Below are 18,754 nucleotides of genomic sequence, written 5' to 3' on the forward strand. Positions count from 1 at the left end.
TTGTGCTTTCTTCACAAATTGGACAAGCTTTATGACCTTTCACACTATAGCCAGACAAATTCCCATATGCAGAAAAATCATTTATAGTACAAAAGATCATTGCATGTAACTTAAAATTTTCCTTTCGATTTGCATCAAACACTTCCACACCTACCTCCCACAACATTTTCAAATCTTTAATTAGAGGTCTTAGGTAAATATCAATATCATTTCTAGGTTGTTTTGGTCCTGAAATCAACATGGATAGCATCATGTACTTTCGTTTCATGCATAGCCGAGGTGATAGGTTGTAAATCACCAAAAGAATAGGCCATGAACTATGTATACTACTTAGACTACCATAAGGATTCATTCCATTAATAGAAAGTCTGAGCCTCAGGTTTCTTGGCTCATTACCAAATTCAGGAAACAATTGATCAATTTTCTTTCACTGAGGAAAATCGGCTGGATGTCGAAGTTTTCCATCAAATATCCTCTCATTTGCATGCCACATCAAGTTCTTCGCATCATTAGTATTTGCAAACAAGCGCTTGAACCTTGGTATAATTAGAAGATACCATAAGACCTTTGCAGGAGCCCCCTTCTGTTTGTACCGTGGTGCCTCACATTTTGGACACTTCTCCTCCCCTTCAAGTTCTTTTCTGTACAACACATAATCATTAGGGCATGCATGTATTTTTTTATACTTCATACCCATTGGACATAAGATCTTCTTGGCATCATAATAACGATTTGGTAGTACATTGCCTTTCGGTAACATTATTTGAAGTAACTCTAGCAACCAAGTAAAACTTTGGTCACTCCACCCAGCTCTTGCCTTCAAGGTAACCAATTTTAACACCCCAGATAACAAACTAAAATCAGTGCACCCCGGGTATAGAGGCTTCTCCATGTCAGTGCACAAGTTATCATACACATGTGGTCGTTCAAAAGCTTCTTCCCCCACATTATGGATCATGTCCTCTAATCGATCTTCATTCATATCTATTTCATCATCCAGATTATCGATTTCCACGTATTGAGACCTATTATTATAATTTTCCAATCGTTCACCATGCCAAATCCATACTGTATAATTCTTGCAAATCCCATCACAAATCAAGTGCTCTCTTATTTCGGCAGCACCTAATCTCCTCTCATTCAAGCAATTAACACAAGGACAATAGAACCTTGTACTATTGTCAACAGCATTTTTCTTAGCAAATTCTAAAAATTCCTTCACCCTATTATCATACTCATCACTCGTTCATCTAGCATTCATCCAACTATGATCCATATGTTAACTCCTAAAGAATATACTAATGTTAAAAATTGGACCTTCTTAAAAATGACCACATGCAAACAACTTGATGAGGCCTTCTTAAAAACTAAAGTTAAGCAATTCAAGGGAAAAGAATGAATTTTAAAAAAAATTTTGACAGAGTCTCCCCTAAAAATTAGACCTCCCAAGACTTTTAAAAAATTTTAATAGATAAAATTGATAATTTTAAGCCAAATTAATGATCACATGCAATAACTTAAGGATTTATAAATCCACTAACAACACTCCTAACAATAATCAATATCATTATCATCATATATATATATACACACACATATCAGCCTAATAAATTAAAAAAATACAATCAAATAAAACATTTTTTTTTATAAAAATTAAGAGCCATACCTAATCAATCAAAAGTAGCGGCAGTAACAAGAGGAAGAGCAAGCAGGAGGAGGAGGAGGCGGTAGAGGCAGGGGGAGGGAATGGCAGCAGAAGGGGGGAGGGTAGCCGTAGGGGGAGGGGTGTGGGGGCCGACAGAGGGGGGGACGAGGGGCGGGGGACCGAGAGGGGGGGGAGGGGGGCTGGGGGTGGGGGCCGAGGGTGGAGGGGGGTAGGGCCGGAGGGGGGGAGGGGGGGGGGGCTGGGAGGGCTGGGGACGGGGGGGGCGGGGGCTGGGGGAGGGGGACGGGGGACCGGTGGGCTGAGGGGGGCAGGGGGACAGGGTGGGGATAGGTGCTCGGGGGAGGGGGCGGGGGGCGGGGGGACCGGTGGGCCGAAGGGGGTGGCCGGGTAGGGACGAAGGAGTATGGGAAGGGGGACGAGGGAGGGATGAAGCACGAGTGTCCTGAAGGCACAAAAATAAGGGTGGAGAAGCGGGGAGTGAAGAGGCGAAATTTGAACCACTTTCTACAGCGGGTGCATGGACACCCGCTGTAGAAAGCGGTTTTCTTGCACCCACTGTAGAAAGTATTTTTAACAGCGGTTGCCTTCTTACCCGATGTAAAAACTATAATAGGCGCTGCCAAAATTACAAAAATGCCACCACCTTAATTTTCTACATCGTTTGCCTTTCAACTGATGTAGAAAGTGCCCCTTGAATTTCATATTTTGTACTAGTGATCAATCCCCTAGGAATCAAGAAGCTCCTAGCCACTCCTCATCATAGCATCAATTCTAGCTCCAAGGGTGCAAAACGATTGGGCCATTACTGGAGGAATGAGAGACGCGAGAGAGAATGATGATAAGAGGATCAGAGATGGAGAGAGCAAGATGAAAAAGTGAATGTAGAGCCTCCCTCTTTTGATTTCCAGTCCCGTAATTTTTTTTTTGAAGATCAGAAAATAAAGTGAGAGATACGGACTTCTTCAAAAAAGAGAATAAGAACAAATGATATGAAGCCAAAAATTCAGGTGGAGAAATCGAAGAAGATCAATCGCCTTGTATCTGAATCTGATTGTGTGTGTGTATCCCAAAAAAAAAAAAATAATAATAATTCCAAAATCCACCTCGAGTTGCCCATTACGTGATAGAAACGGAGGAAATAATAATCAAGATGATGTCATCATAGGAAAATGAAGTCTAAACCAAATTTGTGGATTGCACGTGATTCTTCAATCCAAAAGGAATGTAATGACTTGTGATCTCATTTTTTATCTTTTTTTTTCTGCTGGAAATTAATTCTAGATCTGAAAATTGAGTTAAAGGGTGACAATTTCAAAATTTATATAATGAAAAATGAATTGCCAAGTGAAAAAAATTAAAAGAGTAGAAAGCGTAGGAAGTGAAATTGGGTAGAAAATTGGCTAGCAATTGTGAGAGGATAGAATGGGAGTTCAATGGAATCAAGAATGGCTTAGGAAAAATATTAAAAATAAATAGAGAAGAAAATAAAATAAGATAAGGAAAATGTCCCAATTTATCCTCTCTCTTCTTCTCTTTTCCATATAGCCCCCTCCATATAAAATAAAAAAATCAATGGAAAATGAATTTTAGGGAATTAAAAATAATATTCAATAAAATCTGGAAAAATATGCGATAAATCTCAAAAATTCCCTAAAAATATTTCTTTTCCCTTTAACTAGAAATATTACAAATTTATTTTAAATTATGTCAAAACAAATATTAAAAAGCTAAGATAAAAGAGGTAAAAGTGTATAAAATATATGAATTATCACCTTTCTAGACTAGTTGTTAGCGCAAGTGGCTTAGAAAGATAGGCGGTGGCACTATCATAATTATATGGAATCTCGTTAAAACTTTCTAGACTGGTTACAAGACTAACCAGTCCTAAAAATCTTTTATAGATGGGTTGCCAACACAATCGGTCTAGAATATTTTTTTAAAACAAATCAAAAGTTAATTTTTTTTTACACTTTCTACACTAGGTAACTTAAATAACCGGTTTGGAAATTTTTTCAGGGAGAATGACAATTAAGGACCTTTTAAGAACATTAATCTCAATTACGGACTGTGAAATTTTGAAATCCTAGTTAAGGATCATGGTCCTTAGTTGTGATAAAAAAATGTAGTTTGTGAGGTGGAATTTATTATTGCCACTTGAGAATTCACTAACTCAACTTGAGAAAATTTGTAACATATATTGTGAAAACATAAAACCCCACTTGAAAATCAATTGTTTAACAAAAAGTGCCACTTAAGAATTCATTAACTCCACTTGAAAAAATTTCTAACGTATATTGTGAAAATATGAAACTCCACTTGGGAATTGATTGTTTAATAAAAAACACCAATTTGGACAAGTCACTTTTTATTAATGATTTTCAAGTAAGTTTTATTTTTTCACAATATACGTTAGAAATTTTTTCAAGTCTAGTTAGTAAATTCTCAAGTGGTGCTTTTTGCTAAACATTTCATTTCCAAGTGGGGTTTCATGTTTTCACAATATATGTTAGTAATTTTCTTAAGTTGGGTTAGTGAATTTTCAAGTCATGTTAGTGAATCCCACCTCACAAATTATATTTTTTTTATCACAATTAAGGACCATGGTCCTTAACTGGGATTTCAAAATTTCACAGTCCGTAATTGGGATTAATATTCTTAGAAGGTCCTTAATTGTCATTCTCCCATTTTTGTATTTTTTAATGAAATTTTTTTGAAGATATATAGACTAGTTAAGCTAACATCCAGTTTAGAAAATGTTTATTTTTTTAAAATTCAAATGACTTTCTAGAGAGGTTATATTGGAAACTGGTGTCCAAAAAGCGTTAGAAATGAGATGGTTGCATAGGGAGAGGCCAATTTTACTATGTATTGCTCCTAATATGAATTGCTTGCATTGAGAGAGACTGTTCCATTTTATAGCAGTATGGGTTCTCCATGATGAACTTGAAGATAATAAAGATAATTGACTACGCTGAAAGGAGAATGTGGGTTGGCCTCTAAGTGAGATTCTTGCTTCTCTAGTTTTAATATAAAGAAAATGTAAAGAATCAGAATGGAACAGAAATAAAGTATAAGAAAAGATTAATATATTCAACTAAATCATGATCATGATGATCATGTAAAAATTCTTTAGATAATATAAAGATGATATGCATAAGAACGCCTAATCATGATGATACATGAGGTGGGGCAAAACATCAATCAATATAGTGACAAGTGACCTTTTATATAGACTAGAGTGCAAACCAACTATAAACTAACCAATACAAAATTACATCTAGTATCTATAGAAATTTGTATCAACTTTCATTTATGAAACAAGAAGTAGGTAGTAGTAACATTCATGATTTAATTGGAGCAACAAGGTCATCAACATACAGTTTCAGATAACAAAAATATAAATGTGTTTATCCATTATTGTCTCAACTCATCTTCATTCATTTTACTATTTTTTTAATTTTACCATTTTTTTTATTTTTGTTATTACTTTTACTGTTCTTTATTTAACCCAGTTAGTGTATAAATTAAAATTAAAATATAAAATTTACTATTATACAAAAATATCACATATTTTACACTCATTATTTTATTTTTGACTTTTTCTCTAATTAAAAGGGCTCCTTCCCCCTATTTTTTCTCTTTCTTCCCCGCTTCAGCTTTAGTCTTTAGCTTCAGACAAAAACAAAATCCCTAAATGCCAAAATAACTTAATCGCTGATGAATGAATTGGGATGATATGGTCTTGGCGTTTCTGGTGAATGAGTAACGATGAATAAAGAATTAGAAATGGTCAAATGGGACATGGGGTTTGTGTTGTCGCTTTGTGCCTTGTGCAAATGTGAGTGACTTTGTGAGAAAGCCTTCTTTTGGGAGTTAGAACCACAACTTTTTTATTTTTTATTTAACAATGATATTATTCATTTATTTCTTTTATTTTATTTTTATTTGATATCTAATTGTTTATGTCATACTGTTATTATAATAATTTATTTAGATTTTGAAATGAAATTTAGTTTTTTTTAGGCTTCTTACAGTGGAAAAAAATTTCAAAAGAAAAGCTACATCATTAGACCAACAATCTTCTCAAACTCATGGTGAATGTAGAGATAGAACATTAGATCCAAGACTTTTGGAATTTAATTTACAAAGGTTCCTAGTGATCTTAGTTTGAGATTAAAAATGTCTTGTTGTCATCCAAATGATAGAGATGAAATTAGAAGATATTATTTGCAAAAAGGTCCTTGTCAACCAAAAGAGATTAATTTTTCACAAAGACAATTTGGGAATACCTTTGGTACATTTAATCTTGATTGATATCCAAAATATGAAATCTCATAGGGAACAAAAGTTTGGATTGAATAGATCGAGTAAGATTAGGGTTCACATTGGTTAAAATTTGAGGCAAAGAAAAGAAAACGAAAAGAAAAGCAAATTTCTTTGTTTTTCTTTTTTTTGGGTGAAAAAATTGTCCCCAAAGTCTCACGACTTTCTTTGGTTTCCCAAAATTGTGAGTGAAAATCATGACTTTTATCATAATTTTTTACAACAAAAAAATTGTGGAAAAAAAAAACCTGAAATGTAAACCTTTGATGCAATCAAGTAGACATTATTCAAATTACCATCTTGAGCGAGTATATAATTTTGTCCCCCAGTATACTTTTTCTTTTTTTTTTTGCCAATATCCTCATTATATCTTCTCTTACTTTAATTTGCAAGGAGATATATTTTAGGGATAGTGTAGTTTATGATGCTCAGATATCTAAATGTATAATGCGAGCTTATATCTAAGCCAAAAAATGCAAGTTTCTATGTAACAAAAAAAAAAGTTTTTTTATTAGTTATGGACCTATTAAATTAAGCCTGTAGTGAAAAATGAAACTTATGAGAAAGAAGCTGCATTTTCGTGATGTATTCTGTATGAAGAAGAAACTAAAATAAAAACAATAGACAGATAGGATTAGTTTAGAAAATTGAATAATTCAAATTTAAATTTAATTGACAAAACATTACATAATTTTTAGCTGTATTAGATATGTAGCTCATGAACTTACACGAGACATTGAATATCCTCCATGTTGTTGTATGTCAATAGTAATTTATATTATGCTGTTGTAATGGAATTATATAATGTTCGTGTATGGCATCAATTAAAGATGAATTTGACAACTAGGAAAGGGAGAATTTGACAAAATGGTCAAAGATTAGGTATGGATTAGGAGACATACATTTTTTAAACAATACCATTATTTGCTAGTGGCGAAGTAGGTAAGGCAATGAATGCCATATTAAAACATATTTTAAATGTAACTTCACCAGTTCCACCTTGCTCACTAGAACTCACAAAAAAGAAAGATGAAGTTGGCCAACAACGACTAGACTGAAAATAGTTTATTTAAATTTTTTTTATAATAACCATTTTATTATAGAGAATGTTTCTGATTGTGCTGTGACACACACAAACACAAATATGTAATTTGATTGGCTTCACGTGGTCATAAAGGTATGGAGAAAAATATTGTAGGATAGCTAGCCAACAATGTTATAGTTTCATGACTATCTCAATACAATTAAAATCACATTAATAGGAACTGGATTAAAAAAATCACATACTGATTATTTAACAAAATCTTTTTAACATAAAATATAAAATTTATATGATGCTACATTATTTATAACGCGATCAAAGCATAGACAAAAGTAAAATCAACAAAAGAGAAAAAATGAAACAAAGAAGAATACAATAATAGCCTGTTAGCCTCAGTCATGTAGACGAGCACTCCAAACTGGGACATCAACAAACACGGTTCCTTTTATGGTATATTAGTTATATACATATCATAATTTATTTCATGCTTGAGGTATAGTTGTTTTTTTTATTATTACACATATTTTGCTCAGTAATCTTTGGTCTTCTTTGTAAGAAAATCAAGAATTGACCGCTTATTGAGGGTTTCAACTTTTAAGATGAGCAAGGTTATGGAAGACTCGAGAGCGTGATTTAATTTGTTCTAGCTATTTGGGCAAATGGGCTTATAAATCCGTGATCATGCAATTATATAACTTTATAGCTTCAAAATATCTATTTTTCATCAATAAAATTGAATTCAAGAAATCCAATCAATGTATTTAATTGACGTAATTGCATGAAATACATAAAAGTGATTATGTCACTGCAATTAAACTTTGATCGGTAAGGACATTGCAGAGAGCTTTCGACCCAATTTAAATTGCAAGTTGGATCAGTTGTCAAAGTTGACTTTTGAAAAAAAAAACAAAAGAAAAAACAGCTGACAAAGTTGACTTGACCATGCTATTTTTACCAAGTCAACCTAAAAAGCCCATCGTCATTATATTGAACACGGCTTTCCTCTCAGTTCTTACACCAAAAGAAAAAAAGAGTTCTTCCAGTTTCGGAAGACCAAGGGAATTTGATCTGAAGACTGAAGCTGCTAAACCTCCTCTTCTTCTCCATGTGCAATGACGATGGACCTTGTCGAGACTGTTCACCGAAGCAGTTGCGGATGATCTTCTTAGGTGTGTCCTTTCACTCCTTCCTTTGTCCCAATACTTCCTTCGGTTCTTATTATAAGACACTATTTTTGAAAGAACTTTTTGTCCTTACTATAAAGCACTTGATATGTATTTCTTTGTGGATCATTGTAGATATGGGTTTATATTTGGATGATGTTTAAACTTTTTATAAGTTTGTTATAGGTATTTGTTATTGGTATTGTGTATGACTTATATTGAAATAGAAGCTGTGAAAGTGCAATGTTTGTTTATTATTGATTTTCTACTACACTACAAAAAATGGATTAGCTAGCCCATCCCATTTTAACCAGCACGGGTTAGCCTAGATAGTTTTTACATGGGCTAGGATGGGCATGAGCTGAATTTTCCAGCCGGTGTCCGAGACGGGATATGCTGTGAGGAACCCTTTTGGTTGAGTGAAATTTTTAAAATGATTTTTTCTATATATTTCATATTTAGTGACTGGTGTTTTTCTGGGAAGCTTTTCATAAAAAATGGTTGTTGCTACCTTTGTTTGCAACGGCCCCCAAGAATTTAGAGAATTTGTATTAATGTCTTTATTGATTATTTTTCTTTTTTGTGTTCTTCATTAAATATAATATCTGATTATTAAAATATCTAGATTGAGATCTCTAATTCTTTCAAGAGTATTTGAACTACTTAGTTGAGAATTATGTATCTCTTGGCGTGGTTTTAATATTTGCATTATGATGAGTTATTCTTTGAATATTGTTGGACTATTCGTGCTAAAATTAATGGTTTGTTATTTACATATTATATTTTTCATGGAAAAATGATTATTTTCTATTTTAATTAATTTAAGTTATTTTAATCATGACCGGTGGCTCCAGGTTGACCTCGGTTGGGCCAATGACCCTTGAATGCTTTGACTAGTTTAATGACCAGTCTTGGTCCTGTTTTTTGCACCTTATGTAACACATAGTTCTTTAAATTCAATTAGATAATGGAAGAAGACTATCTTCCACAGTAATACAATTAGTGTTCCTGCCCACGATGGGCATGGCAAGCCTAAATTTCTTTTCTCCTTCCTCAAGATAACAGTTCCTTCTTTTTGTAAATTTATTTCCAGTTTTGAGTTAGTTTGACTCTAATGAATTCTTTGTCTTCTACCCTGTCCTTGAGTTTTTTTTTTTTTTTTTAGAAGGACCAACAGATGAAGCTCTAAAGAAAAAAATAGATGCCCAGAATTGTCAGAGGTTTTCCTATAAAACCTTATGTCAAGCTACCAATAGATTTGCCTCTCGAAATAAGCTCGGTCAAGGAGGCTATGGACTTGTGTACAAGGTAAGATCCTTAAGCAATTTTCTAATTTCTATAGGAATTTCAATTTTTCAACTCAACTTAAAAGGTAATTAAGGCACACGTAGTTGATTTAAAATGTCAATGAAGAAAGACAAAAGATAGCGGAAACATCACACAACAGTGGAAATTAATTTCCAAAATTATTGTATTTGTTTGTGATGCCAAACTTCTCCCTTTTTTTATTTTAAAAAACATTTTACAAATGTTAATTTTAAAGAGATTTAAATTAAGCCTTTGATTTTTATGCTATAACAGGGGGAGTTGGATGATGGGAAAGAGATTGCAGTGAAGATGCCATTAAATGTGTCAACACAGCATGAGGAACAATTGATAAAGGAGATAGAGTTGCTGAGTAGCGTGAAACACCCTAATGTGGTGAAATTGTTTGGTTATTGCACTAATAAGAAAAAAAATCTTACTTGTTTACGAGTACATTCCCAACAAGAGTCTCAACGTGCTTTTATTTGGTAAGTGCCTACCTGCCTCAACCTCACCTTTTAACCAATCTCATGTCATTTTTTAAACTAGGAGTAATGCACTCTGCAGGTCCCAATAGGAGAGACCAGGAGCTTGATTGGAGTCGGACCTACAACATAATCGTAGGCATCGCAAGGGGTTTGAGCTATCTTCACATTAACCCCCAAAATTGCATCATCCATCGTGACATAAAGCCTGAAAATATCTTGCTTGATCATAAATGGGTGCCCAAGATTTCTGACTTTGGCCTTAGCCGCCTATTTGAGGAAGACCAAACCTTTGTCTATACTAATACAATAGCTGGCACTTTGTATGTTTTTAAATTTTGAGAGAAAAGTAAACGGCATATCATTTGATTTTATCTCTATTTCTCGTCATTTCTGCTTTTACTATCATTGAAAGAGAATCCATCTACTTGAATTTCAGTGTATATGGTTTTGATACTAGAGCTTGTGAATCATGTACAGGGGATATGTGGCTCCAGAACATCTGATATCAGTAAAAACAGATGTTTATAGTTTTGGAGTTCTGGTGCTGGAACTGATAAGTGGGAAAAGATCATCATCATTTATGCCACCAGAGGGCAGTGCTATTTGTTTGCTTGATTGGGTAAGAATATTTTCCTCAAAACTCAAATGTAATCTACAAAGAATACTCAAGATCGACGATCAATCAAAACTATTTTCTTTTCTTGTTTTGGGGAAACAGGCATACAAGCTTTATGAGGAAAATAGGATCTTAGAAATTATGGACCCTGCTTTAGCAAATTCCGCAGTGACGGAGCAAGTGATAAAGTGCATTAAAATGGGTTTACGATGCGTTCAAGGTGACCCAGATTTACGTCCAGATATGGAGCGTTGTGTGTCCAAGTTAACATGTTGTGATCAAGACCACAATGAAGCCTCAATTTGCAAACCAGGAACACTTGGTTATGGACGCCATCAATCAGTCTCCCTCTCTAGTGAGTCCAAAGTCTGAATCTATTTTGAATTATAGCTATTCCAAGATGCTCTACTTTATCAAGGTTCACCGTTTCATTCCTGAAACATCTATATATAACATAACCCTTATTTCATCCTGTTTCTAATTTACTGTACATCAACACATTTCCAAAATACTTGCAGCATTTGAAGGAGCACAACATGAGGCGAGTAATAATCTTGAGGATATTTCTGAGGATGAGTATGAAGGTGAGGATAGTTGATCAAATTCTAGTCAAAGCATGTTAGAAGATTCACATATACTGTAAGTGAAAGTTGAGACAGTACATTCCCTGTCCAAAATGAGTGGCAAGCCTGAACTCGATCCTCTTCTACCTGCATCCAACATGGCAACAGATCTCCCAATATTTCCCAAAGTTCTGCAGACATGTCATCACGCTCCTTTTTTTTTTTTTTTTAAATGGAAGGCAAATTTCATTAAGCTCTGTTTATTAATTGAAGTTGTTGAATCTAGTGCTTTCTGCTCTTTCAGTTTGAAACATTTTCGTGTGTTGTGATGAAACTAGAGGAGTGTCGTTTAAAATTAAAGGTGTTATTAATCTTCCGAGGCATCCTATGTAATTTATTCTTCATTATGAACGTGTTGTCAGGCTCTATCTTTTCTTCCTTCATGCAATTTTGGAGCAAGACTTATAATTTAGCATATTATTTTAATTTACAAATTATCTATAAATTTTTTTAAAACTAGTTAAGCCGTTAATATTTAAAAGACAATTTATAAATTTTAAAGATTTCATTAAAGAAAATATTTATTAAATTTTAATTTAATAAAACTTTAGGGTGTTTAGTACTACTGTAAAAAAAGTTCACTAGAGACAAATTAGCATGCTAACCCCACAATATCAAGCCACACTAGATGGTAATAATGTAGCCACACATAATACGTGTAAATAGATAATGGTGAAACAGGTGGCTTCTTAATAGAATAGATTTTTTGTCCCTTAAAAAAATGGTTTAAAATAAAAATTATCATACTTATCAGTATAAGTTATCCAGTGTTCTTCCGAAAAAAAAATGAGGAGGGGTATGATCTAATACCCAAAAAAAAAAAAAACAAGGTTAATGGTGGAGGACCAGCTCCTTCTACAATAAAATCTATACGAAATTGATTAAAAGTTTTCAAACTATTGGAATTTAATTGCAAATTAAGTGAAATTATAAAGACTAGTATATTAATTTTTCCTAAAACAAAATTTAAATATAAAGCTCCCATTAAGTCAATTCCATAAAAATTAGCATCCTTTTTCATTTTTTTAAACGTTTATTCTTACCTTTTCCCAAAAAAAAAAGAAAACCATTTTATTTAGAAGACTTCAAAACGACTCTTCGTTTTTTTTTTTTTAATGTAATGAAAACTTGAAAAGAAGTTGAATTGTTTTTTTTTTTTGGCCTTTTTAACCAAAGGAGAAGTCCAATTCCTAACCACAATCTAACTGGATTGGCATGTGTCATATTTTAACTAGAAAGAATTTTTGAAAAAAAAAATTATATACTTTTTTCATACATAAAAAACTTATAGAGAAAATTAATCTTAAGGGAAGAAGAATGTCCCCCAGAAAATTAAGTCAAATTAAATAACGATAATGTATTTTAATTATATCTTTATATATTTTGGAATAGACTTTACAAAATCTACTGTGAATTGGTGAAAATTCTCTTCATACTTTTTTGTCAAGTTTCGAATTTGAATCATCGTGGTGCAATTCTAGTGGGGGCAGTTTAGATCCCTTCTCCTCGTTCCTCTTGTCATTGGGGAGCTGTTGAAATTTTGATTAGGAATGAAGCGTTGAAATTTTAAAATTTTTCTTTATTGTTGAATGTTCTAACATGCTTAAATTCAAGGTCATTACAGCTTCTAACCCTGTATGATACCTACAGGAGTGCTTTGGCTCAAAAGCTCTTCCGTAGGGTACATACGGAGCTTTATTTTTTTAAAAAAAATTCAATGTTTTATTATATTGCATGCTACATACATCTTTGTGTGAGTATTCTGAAGTTGAACAACATAACATGATAAAAAAATATACTTCTGTTTAAAATTAAAAAAAGATATAAAGTTTTTGAGTTTGGACTGTTTGGTACACAATCTCAAACAACTACTCAAACCACAATATGAGTGAAAACATTTTTAATCTAATTTAATCTATTAAACATAAATAAAAAAAAACGGAATCTAAGACGAAAAAGTTTGCTCCCACAATTACAGTTGATAGCGACTTTGAAAGGACTTGAAGGTTTCCACAGACTCCCCATATATGTACCTCATTGAAAATTGGAAAACAACAAAAATAATATAAAAACATGTAAAAAAAAAAAAAGCAAGTAATTTAGAAATTGACCTGGAGTTTCATTTCAGTGGGTAATATAAGTCGCATTTTTTGCAAAGAAAAAAAAACTTAGTGCCTAAACTAAACAGAAAAAACAATCATCAACAATATAATGACTATATTGTCTCTGGAAATACACCAAAAAAAAAACTACATATGATTATATAAGTGGACAATGTGCACGTGTGTGTGTAAGAAATTAATAAACAGTAGTATTAAATATAACTGAATGCAGGGGCAGCACTAAAAAATATTTTATTTAGAAAATATAAGGCGTATGTGTATCCTGTGCCCCCATTTTATATATATCAATTGTTCTCAGTGATTAATAATTTTTATGACCCACATAAAAATAAAATATTATATATTCGTTATTTTATTTTTGACATTTTTTTAATTAAAACGGGCTCCTTCTACCTAGTTTTTCTCTGAATGAATAATGATAAGTAAAGAATTAGAAATGGTCAAATGGGACATAGGAGTTGTGTTGTGGCTTTGTGCCTTGTGCGACTGTGAGTGAATCCGTGTGAGAGCCTTCTTTTGAGAGTTGGGACCACAACTTTTTATTTTTTATTTAATAATGCCATTATTCATTTATTTGATCTAGAAAAGCTTCCTAATGATCCTGGTTTGAGACTAAAAATTATCTTGTTATCATCCAAATGATAGAGATGAAATCAGAAGATATTACTTGCAAAAGGGTCCTTGTCAACCAAAAGAGATTAATTTTCCATAAAGACAATTTGAAAATACCTTTCACAGATTCAATCTTGATCGGTATCCAAAATATGAAACCTCATATAAAATTTTATTTAAAAAAAAACCTTGAAGAGAAAACTTATTATATATATTTAATCTTTTTTTTGTAATATTATGATGCATTTTTTGTATTACAAGTGTTTTACAAGTGTAAATATATGAATTTGTGGGTCTGTCACTGCTCACTTGCAAAGGTTATATCATAGCTAGCTAGCCATATAGGCAGCCACCGCCTGTACGTATATATATATATATATATATAAATGATAAGTATTGAAAAAAATAATACATTCAACCAACTTGTGGTTAGTGCGAGATACCAGAGCCATTCAAGAGCCTACAAGAGAGGAAAAAAAATATACTAAAAATGATTAAACAAGAGAAATTGCCTAGCAAAGAAAGGCATATTAACATATAAGAATACTCCATATATATATATATCTTTTAATCCATTCATTCGTATATCCAAAAACCATTTTCCACCATCATCTTTAAAATTTTATTTTTTTCCCTTACCAGTAAACCTCCCTTGTCATCTTTATGTCACTTCTTCTCCGCGCTAATTTTGGAGATTCATTTCTTTAAAAGCTGTGTCTCTCATTAATCCAAGTTTTAGAACCTAAACATTTCTGCAAGTCGCAAAAAGAAGATTTACCTAATGCAAAGTACTCCATCTGTTCAAAAATAGATGGCATTTTTTGAAGGATTAGATATTAAAAAAATGTAATATACTTTTAGCATTTTAAGATGTAATTGATATGCTTATTTCCAAGAACACCCTTAATAAATAAATGATCATTTTTTAATAAAAACTCATTTTATACTTATTTTTAAGTAAAACACCCTATTAAATAAGGGGTAAATATGGAAAGTTAATGTTAGTTGGAAGATAGTTAATTAATTTATTGGGGGCAAGATTTAATTAAGAATACCTTACATTTTTTTATAACAAAAAGAGTAATTAAATGACAAAGTTGGATTCAACCTTGGAAGGTGGGGTTTGGGGAAGACTAGATATGTCAGGTAGTAGAAGGTGGCACAAAGTTTCTACACAGTAGCCACATGCAAGGCAGAGACGACATCGACGACGGTTGGATGACATGGAATCTATGATGGCGTCGATTTAGTGTTTTAGACCTTACATAATTGGCATCGCACTCGTGTTGCAGAACCAGATCTTCGAGGAAGCTAAAGCGACGAGTCGCAAATATGTTACTTCTTGGGGACCTACAGTGCAACTATCCCAATCCTTTGTCTAGACTTAACAGTGACATTATTCCACGTGAGACAAACTAGTAATCAAAAGTTCAAAACATTCAACAGGAATAAGTTACATGTGGAGAAAACAGCAGATGGCCATACTAAGAAATTAAAAATATAAAGATGTATAAGAGGAAATCACGATTCAAAGATAAGATTCATATGTCGGGGAAGGGGCCATTGATTGATTTTGAGGCTTAAATTTTCATGGCTAAGAGACGATGGAAACATGAACGAATTTCAATTGGAATTAATATTTTTTTTAACTACGTGTCAGCCACATCAGATTACTTGGTTAATGGTTGAGGACCAATGCCTTTTTAGTTAAATCTATAGCGACTTGATTAAAATTTTTGAAAGTGTTGGAATTTAATTGCAAATTAAGTGAAATTATAAGGACTAGTATATTAATTTTTCCTAAAATAAAAGTTAAATAACAAGCTAGCATTATGTCAATTCAATAAAATTTAGCATCTTTTTGCATTTTTTAAAACGTTTATTCTTACCTTTTCTCATTAAAAGGAAAAAGAAAAAAGAAAAACCATTTTATTTAGAAGATTTCAAAACGATTCTTCTTTTTTAAAAAAAAAAAACGTAATGAAAACTAGAAAAGAAGTTGAATTGTTTTTCCTCCCTTTTAAACCAAAAGAGGAGTCGAATTCCGAACCACAATCTAATTGAATTGACATGTGTCAACAAAACTTGTATTCCTAATGTATTTTTTTCTAATTAAATCGCTAATAAATAGATAAAAACATGAATTTTATTATCTCGGGTAGTGTTTGGATGAGGTTTTAGTAAGAGGGGAGGGGAGAATATCATTAACAAATAAATAAATAATTAAATTTTGTGAATAAAAATTCTACTTGCTAAGAATAAGGACAAAATTTGTTCTTTTAGAGTGCCAAATGTTTTTCATTGATTCAGCGTGCCATTGGAAAATATTTTTTCACATTACTAAGAATAAGGACAAAATTTGTCCTTTTAATGTACGATTTTTTATTTTTTATAAGCCCTTTTTTATGTAAAATGTTGAGTTTTTAAAAAATAAAAAAAGAATATAATTGAGAAACTTCATGTGCTGCCAATATCCAGGGCCTCCATTTCTTTCTGTTTTTCTTTGTCCAAATTGCTACAAATTTGAGTTGAAATCAATGACGTTACAAAAAGTTGTTTTATGCTGCCACGTGACTTTGTTATTTATTTTATTCATCCTAATGTATTGTCATGTAGAGCCGGTAATTTGGGCCGAGCCCGACGGGCCAGCCCGAACCCGCCCGAAAAATTTAGGGCCAAGCCCAAAAAAAAAATTATTTTTTTATTGTTCGGGCCTATTCGGGCTGCCCAAATAGGCCCGAGAAAATTCGGGCCAAGCCCGATCGGGTTCGGGCTTGGCCCGAATACCCGAATAAAAAAATAATTTTTTAAAAAAATATATAAAATATGATAAATATTAATTAATTTTTCAAATTTTATATCATTTTATACCAAAATACTATATATATATATAAGTGTTTTAATGTAGTTATTTTTTTAAAAAAATTAAAATAGTTATATTTCATATTTTTATTATTTTTAATCAATAAAATATCTCAAAATAATATTTAAAATATATTTTAATATTGATTTTAATATTTTAAGACCCAGTTTTTGTTAAAAAAAATTTTGAGTCCTATAAATCATTTGCATGTAAAAAAATAATTTTATATTTTTTATAAATTAAGAGAATTAATTTTAAAGTAAAAATGAAATTGAAAATAATTTTAAAAATAAAATTTAGGCATGTACGAATTTCTGACTCTACTACTAGATAAACATAATAAATAAAATAATATTCTTAAATAATTACTTGGTTATTATCCATGCTAGATTTGGTTAAAAATTAAGAGTAAACTAGAGTAAGAATCCCTTTTATATAAGAGTTAAACAATATAAAAAGTTAAAGAAAAATGATTTCAAAAAAAATAATATTTTACTCATAATTAAATAATTTTTTATATAATATAATGATGGCAATTTTTTTATATTCATAAAAATGAAAAGTATAATTTACCTAAAAGTTATTTAAAACTTTGAACTAATCGAAATAATAATTTTAAGTTAGTAGTCTAACTGTGATTGAATTGGGATCAACTTAATCATAATTAAAATAATATAATTTAATTAAAATATATAAAATATTTATATATGACTATGATAAGAGTAATATTTAAACAATTAAGACATTAATTTACAAGTAAAGGAAACATTCATGAATAAATTATACATAATACAACAAAATAATAACAGAGCTACTTAAATACAAAGTTGATAAATTATTTTTTATTTTATTCTTTTAAAATTAAGATAATATTTTACGATTAATAGAATTATTTAAAAATTAAAATTGGTTCAAAAAATACAGAAAAAATATTTTTAAAAAGTTTCGGGTATTCGGGCCAGCCCGAATAAGCCCGAAGCCCGAAGGTGTTAGGGCCGGGCTTGGCTATATGGGCTTTTTAGAAGGGGTAGGATGCTTTAAGCCTGATCCGAATAAGCCCGGCCCGAATTGAGCCCGGCCCGCCCGAATTACCGGCTCTATTGCAATGTACTTCCCCTAGTTACTTTTTACTATTTTACTAAAACCAAAAACTAACAGCTAACTCATTGAATATATTTTAAAATTAAAAAAATACCTTTATCCATATTAAAAATAGAGAGTTATATAGTATATGATGAAGAATAAAATTAAATTTACAAACAGGATAAAATTGAAAAATAATAATAAACAATTTTCTATATATTTTATATTAAGAAACGTTGAATTCTTCTAGAACATACCCTACTAGAGAGAGTATTTAAAAATTTCAACTATTTTTTATTTATTCCACATGCTATCATGAGCTATCCCCAAATTATCGAGTTTAAGTCAATAACGCTACAAATTTGCTTCTATGCTGCCACTTGAGGTGGAATATTTATTTTTAGGAAAATTACAAACAGATCCCATTTAAGAAAACTTATTTGAAATAAGTTTCATGAATTTATATCAGGTACTTTTTGTAAAGAAAATTCAACTTTAAATTTAAAATTGAACTATTCCAACCACATTTTGCATCTAGAATTCTTTGATATTTCTTCGCATAGCAGCGGGTTTCGTTAATATTTCTTCGTCTCTCAGAATTCTTTGCATCTGCATGTTTTGAAAATTCTTGGAGTTCATGCATACTATATATAATCAATTAAAGTTCTTCATTCCTTTTCTACTATTACTCGAACAAATTTATGACTCCACTCCTTCATTCTCTGCCTTCAATCCTCATCCTTTCCAGATGCTAGAATCCAGACCGAGCCTCACAGTTGCTTTACTTCAAGTTTCTTCTATCACGTCCCAAAAATAGACATGACTGATACAGGATAAATATACAAAT

At 31.8% G+C, this 18,754-nt stretch overlaps 1 pseudogene; it reads left to right on the top strand.

Moving 5' to 3' along the window:
* The first annotated feature begins 8,040 nt into the window (after positions 1-8,040).
* On the top strand, positions 8,041-11,594 carry LOC129294945 (cysteine-rich receptor-like protein kinase 43; annotated as a pseudogene).
* Positions 11,595-18,754: the final 7,160 nt, after the last annotated feature.

The sequence above is a fragment of the Prosopis cineraria genome, unplaced genomic scaffold (genome assembly GCF_029017545.1).
Source record: "Prosopis cineraria cultivar Desert tree isolate PC_DT_omini unplaced genomic scaffold, ASM2901754v1 PC24, whole genome shotgun sequence".
NCBI classification, from domain to species: Eukaryota; Viridiplantae; Streptophyta; class Magnoliopsida; order Fabales; family Fabaceae; genus Prosopis; species Prosopis cineraria.